Source organism: Mustela erminea, chromosome 1 (assembly GCF_009829155.1).
Source record: "Mustela erminea isolate mMusErm1 chromosome 1, mMusErm1.Pri, whole genome shotgun sequence".
Classification (NCBI taxonomy): domain Eukaryota; kingdom Metazoa; phylum Chordata; class Mammalia; order Carnivora; family Mustelidae; genus Mustela; species Mustela erminea.
In genome coordinates, this window is record NC_045614.1 from 216,759,462 (window position 1) to 216,765,461 (window position 6,000).

A 6,000-nucleotide genomic window follows, 5' to 3' on the forward strand; every position below is an offset into this window, starting at 1 on the left:
CGGCAGATGAGACCACCTACAATCCCGTCAAAAAGAAAGCCCCCGGGGCGCCTGGGTGGCTCAGTGTGTTAAGCAACTGCCTTTGGCTCAGGTCATGATCTTGGAGTCCCAGGATCAGGTCCCACATCCGGCTCCTTGCAGGAGTCTGCTTGTCCCACCGACCTCTCCTCTCCTGTCTCTCTCTCTCTCTCAAATAAATAAAATCTTTTTTTTTTTCAAAGATTTTTATTTATTTGCCAGAGATAGAGAGAGAGAGTACACACAAGCAGGCAGAGAGGCAGGCAGAGGAGCGACGAGAGAAGCAGGCTCCCCGCGGAGCAAGGAGCCCGATGCGGGACTCGATCCCAGGACCTTGGAATCATGACCTGAGCCGAAGGCAGCGGCTTAACCAACTGAGCCACCCAGGTGTCCCTCAAATACATAAAATCTTAAAAAAAAACAAAAAATGAAAACAAAACGTCCAGCCCACAAGCCAAATCCCCATGCCAGGACTTCATCCCTAACCTAACTGCGGCTCCAGCCTCCCCTACAAATACAGGCCTAACCACCCAGCAATGAATGTTCTGATGGGAACCAAGGAGGTAACCTGTCTCAGGGGCCCTCTCCCTCCGCGCCAGGAGGAGGAGGGAATCTGGGGATAAGATCCCTGCTCCTCCCTTAAGGGAAGGTGACCCTGCCTGAAACAATCCTTTCTTTTCTAATGACTTCCTTGCCCCAGGGCCCTTCCTCTAAAAACCCTTCACGTGTACAACTCAGAGCTAGAAGGAAGTGCTATCCAAGTGCAAAAACCTATGAATAAAACCAGTCAGATCTTCAAATTTACCCAGTTAAATCTCGCTTTTAAACAGTCTTAGCCAATTCAGCAGAGTTTAGACAAGCCAATAAGTGAAAAAGCACAAAGAAGCTTTAAAGGTAATTAAAAACGTGAAAAGGGAATCTGCTCCCCCCCCCCAGCCACACCGCTGGGGTCCACCCCCCTTCACAGTGCACTGGTCGCAAGCGGAGAGGGCTGCCCCTGCAGAGGCCTGAAGTCCCAAGTTCAGCCAGGGTCACCAGGAATGTCCCACGCTGACTACTCAGGATGCCTCTGCGAGCTGGAACAGCCGCCTTAAGCAAAGGTGGCCGCCGAGCAACCAGCCGAGCCGCTGAGCCGCGGTCTTCCGGTCCCTTAAGGCGGCGTGTCCCTCCGCCGCACCTTTGGGAATCACTTGCTGGTTAGTCCGAGCTGTTGGAAAGGGCCGGCTGGCATTATTGCTCCAGTGATCAAGTCATGCTTGCTTTTTACAAAACATCAGGGTTCCTCTGCAGTGGGAAATGAGGGGTCCAGGTCAGGCCTCACCGAGGCCCCCAGCGGGCAAACTCTGGTCGCCCTTGCTCCCTGTCCGCAGTCCACCTCTCAAATGTGCTTATCTGCTGCACTTGGGGAGAAAATAAATGGTCTTGAAAAAAATTATTTTGTCATAAAATAAATTTGATCTAAGAAGTCATGCAAAATTGCAGGAACAGGACAGAGGTGGTTGACTTGAAGTTCTGTTGGTGCTGGAGATGTGGTCAGTGTAGGAGAGGCGTGGGGTGGGGCAGGCGGATGGTGGGGCTGTCCTGCTCCACATGGGCTGAGCCCCTGGGCCTCCACCCTCCCACCCCACCGCCCACCTGCTGGCAGCCACCATGTGGGGTGCTCAGACTCTGGGGCATCGAGGGTTGGGGACAACGTGACTCAGAACGTGCCTCCCCCCTCTCTATATCACTGATGAGGGAGCAAGAGGCTGGCTGAAGACAAAGCAAAAGCTGGCGCCTTGCACCCCCCCCTTCATCCGCTCCCCTCCATATGTGTGGCATTCCTCAGGACCCCTGACCGCCATAAAACGATAAATAGTTAACTTGCAGAGATCACAGTCCTGCAAGGTAGGAGTCTCCCTTGGTTTGCAAATATCCTTGAGATTTACAACAAAGAAGTTACCTTATCAATAGCCCAATCTCCAAAGACACAGAACTCAGTTCCTCAAGCCTAATGTTACCCTCCCCTCCATAAAAACTGAAGGAGGTGGAAGTTTCTTTCTTTAGTCGTTGGCTCCGAACCTCCTCACCCCACCGAACCTGACTTAGGTTCTGGGACTTCATCATCACCATAAGGGTGTCCTCCTCTGGGAGGTCCAGACATCAATGGGAGGGGCGGTGAGTCACCCAGGGGGCCATTTCTTCATCAAAGCCACCCCCCACCACGTGCGGAGCCAAGCCTGCCAGATGCTTCCTGCAGGCAGGTTCCTAAGATGTAAGGAGAAGTCGAGTGAGAGATGTGAGGGGCTGGACGGCTATTACTGCATGTAATAAATGAGGGTCCTTGGAGGACGTCCAGGAGGCCACTGGAGGAACATTCCAGAGCTCAAGGCCACTTGTTGGACCGTCCACACTACTCACCAAGCTTTGTCCTAAGCTAGGGAAGTGGGATCCAGACAGGCAACGGGGTGGTGGGGGGTGCCACAGGAGTCCGGGAGGCATCTTCTCCTCCAGCCTGCAGCTCTGAGCCTAGCCCGGAGGCCCTAAGACTCTACTTCCAGGAAACATCCAGAACTGGCAGATTCCCGGAGGCAGAAAGCAGACTGGTGGCAGCCAGTGGCTGGGGCAGGGGAAGAAGGGGCTTCTTTCTGGGCTGAAGAAAACGTCTGGATTAGATGGTGCTGATTGCACAGCACGCGGGAGGTACTCAATGCCATGGGGCACTTTAAAAATGGTCAGCGTGCTCAGGGCACCTGGGTGGCTCAGTGGGTTAAGCCTCTACCTTTGGCTCAGATTGTGATCCCAGGGTCCTGGGATGGAGCCCCACATCGGGCTCTCTGCTCGGCGGGGAGCCTGCTTCCTCCTCTCTCTCTGTCTGCCTCTCTGCCTACTTGTGATCTGTCTGTCAAATAAATAAATAAAATCTTTAAAAAAAAAATGTCCAAGTGCTCAATGTGCTCAACTTCATGTTAGGTAGATATTTTTTAAAGATTTTATTTATGTATTTGAGAGAGAGAGAGCGAGCGAGAGCGAGCAGGAGCAGGGAGCAGAGGGAGAAGCCGTCCCCCGCTGAGCAGGGAGCCTGATGCGGGACTCCATCCCGGGGCCCCAGGATCATGACCTGAACCAAAGGAGTCGCTTAACCAACTGAGCCACCCAGGCGCCCCAGGTGTATTTTAAGATTTTATTTATTTATGTGTGAGAGAGACAGAGATAGTGATAGAGAGAAAGAGAGAGAGAGGGAACATGTGCTGGGGAGAGAGAGAGAAGCAGCCTCCCCACTGAGCAGGGAGCCAGACACGGGGCTCGATCCCACCACCCTGAGATCATGACCTGTGCTGAAGGCAGACGCCTGACCAACTGAGCCACCCAGGCGCCCCAACACAAATTTTTTTTTTAAAAAGGAATTGATCGATTGTTTTAACAAACGCTGGGAAGAGTTCCCCAGTTTGTGTTCATGATGCAGCTTCAGCTTTTAATAAGGTCCCATATGAAGAGGATTCATTTGAAGAACGTTCCTGTTTTTTGGGGGGGAAAAAAAAGTTATGAATTGCGTGTGTAATACTCCCCCCCACACACACACAGACACCCTCACAGCCAGGTCAGCTCTCGGATGACCCCGAGACCTGACGGGGTCAGGCAACCCCCCACGGCTCCCAGCTGCCTCTGTGTTCAGACAGATGATGCACAAGCGCCCATCTCGGCGGCTTGCTCCCACTGGTTTCGGATCCGTCCTCGGGTTTTCCAGCGTTCTGGTCTGTATTTCGTGTGCTTTGCTAAGGTCCCTTTAAGAAGGGACTACAGCAAGAGGTTTAGCTGTAAACCAAACCATTCGGATTATCATGAAAAATAAAACTCGGGTAAGGACACGTTTATGGATAAAGGGGTGCGCGTCTCCCTCGACACACACAGTCCTAGAGTCCTCGGGGACCGCACTGTGCTAACCACTCTCTTGTCACCGGGGTGGGGGTGGGGGGACGCACAGCCACTGGCCAGGGCTTAGGGGACCGTGTTATGACAGGGATGACCAAAATAAGACTGCTTGCAGATGATTTCTAATCTTAATTTGTTTCCCATTTCATACTCACATCTCCGGCTTTGACGAGGAAAGAAGCCCGTGTTTGCTCTCCTTCCTGCTTTTTACCGCCCGGGACCCGACTGCGTCCGATCACCCCCCAGTTCTGTTCAAGCCCGCACCCCGGGCTGGCCTGCCGCCAGCACATGCCAGAACGGGCTTTCCCACACGCGGCTCAGGGGTTTGGTGATGGCCTGGTGCCCAGAGGGGTGGAACGGGTTCTAGAGTCCCAGGCTGGGCCACACCCAGACGAGGTACCGTCCCCGCCTGTGGCAGGTGCTTTGGGCCCCACCTCTTAGCCCTGTGACCTACTTCTTCCCTCAGCCCTGCTCTGGCAGCCCTGTGCTCGCGGGCACCCGGGATCTCTGCCCTCGGTTTCTCTGTCATCTCCACCAGGGATGGCACAAGCTTCTGGAACCCACGTAGATCCTGATGCGGTGGGACATGAATGAATGTGCTCTGGGGCGGAAGACAGAGGCCCAAGACTTGCTTCTTGCTGTCTCCTCCTCGGAGGGCCCCCAGCGGGAGGCGCCCCCAGAGTCCTCAGCGTAACTAGCCGGATGCTTCCCCCGCTGGCGTGTCCCCTTCCTCCCTGCCTTGCTCACCCCGGCCCCTGCCTGTTTGCCGGAATCCTTCCCAAAAGTAAACCATCAGGGAGTAAGCTCGGGTTCTCTGGGGAGACCCAGCTAAAGCCTGCACAAGGGGGAGTCTTCACAGTCTAGACAGATGAACCAGGTCCCCTCGGACAATGTGGGAAGTGCTGGCAAGGCTCCTTCCCCCAGCGTGGGGGCCACGGATGAAGAGAATAGCGCGGCCAAGGCCAGGGCCAGGTTGGGCTGGGACTTGGGTGTACGAGGAAGCAGACAAGGTAGCGGGGGAGGGGCGCCGCGGAGGGGGCTCAGGCAGGTGGGCCCGTGTTCAGGGGCCCGAGTTCAGAGGCCTGGAGACCAGTTGTGCCCTCGGCTCTGGCGGGATCCCCCAGATGTTAGTGGGGTTGGGGTGCACCTGACTGAGGTCTGCTTGGAAAGGAGGCATGACCTGCTCGGAGCGGTCCGTTCTGTCCAGCGGGGATGGGGAACGGTCGGAGGGTTGAGCAGGGAAGGGGCGTCACGTTGGTATGTCACCTGGAGCCTCACTGTTCAAAGCGTGGTCTGGGACCAGCGGCTTTGGCATCACGGGATCGCTTGATAGAAAGGCAGACTCTCAGCCCGAGCCAGATCTGTGGAATCAAAACCTGCGTTTGAATAAAACTTGAGACACTCCATCCGGAATGCTTCTGCCTGGGGGTGCTGGGGTCAGGCAGGCCTGCGGCGGGAGGCCAGCCGTCTGGGAGGGTGGACCCCGGGGAGCAGGGGGTACGTGCAGGTAAGATGCCGCAGGGAAATGTCGGCTGTGGTGGGCTGGAGGGAGGCGGGAGGCGGATGAGGAGATGAGGGGTTCCGTTTGGGACAGGCCACCTCTCAGGTGTCCTCGGGGATGGGTCGAGGACTCGGAAACCAGAGATGTTCATTGGCGGTGGTTTTTAAGGAACTGGCTGGCCTCGGGTCTTTGCGGTTTTCTCAGTTTTTGCAAACCCCCCGTTTGATGCTCCTGTCTAAAATGTCAGGAATCGATGTCAGCATTAGCAGATCTCCTTATGTCAGATTGTCCGCGGGAGACCCCAGACATAGCACCCTCTTCCTCACTGGGGGGCTGAATACGCTGGGGGTGAAGAATGGGCGCACTTGGCCCCGGGAGCTCAGTGCCGGAGGGGGCTGGGGGCCCCAAGCCCAGCTGGTTTGTTGACAACGAGCCCCCAGACCTCAGACACAGGCAGAGCTGACGGGCAGCCCCGCTTCCTACAGCCGGCTTCTTCCTAATGTGCTACCTGTACCTCCGAATTTGCCAGTCAGAGAGCTGCACCCCCTTCCTAGGAGGCCGGGGGACAC

General features: G+C 55.7%; 1 long non-coding RNA gene across 1 annotated transcript; it reads right to left on the bottom strand.

Annotated features, from left to right (window-relative positions):
- Nucleotides 1–716: 716 nt before the first annotated feature.
- LOC116597715 lies at nucleotides 717–2,819 on the bottom strand. Its single transcript, XR_004288755.1, has 3 exons — nucleotides 2,780–2,819; nucleotides 2,419–2,645; nucleotides 717–1,302 (listed from the first exon to the last, which is right to left on the bottom strand). It is a non-coding gene; the product is annotated as an uncharacterized LOC116597715 (long non-coding RNA).
- Nucleotides 2,820–6,000: the final 3,181 nt, after the last annotated feature.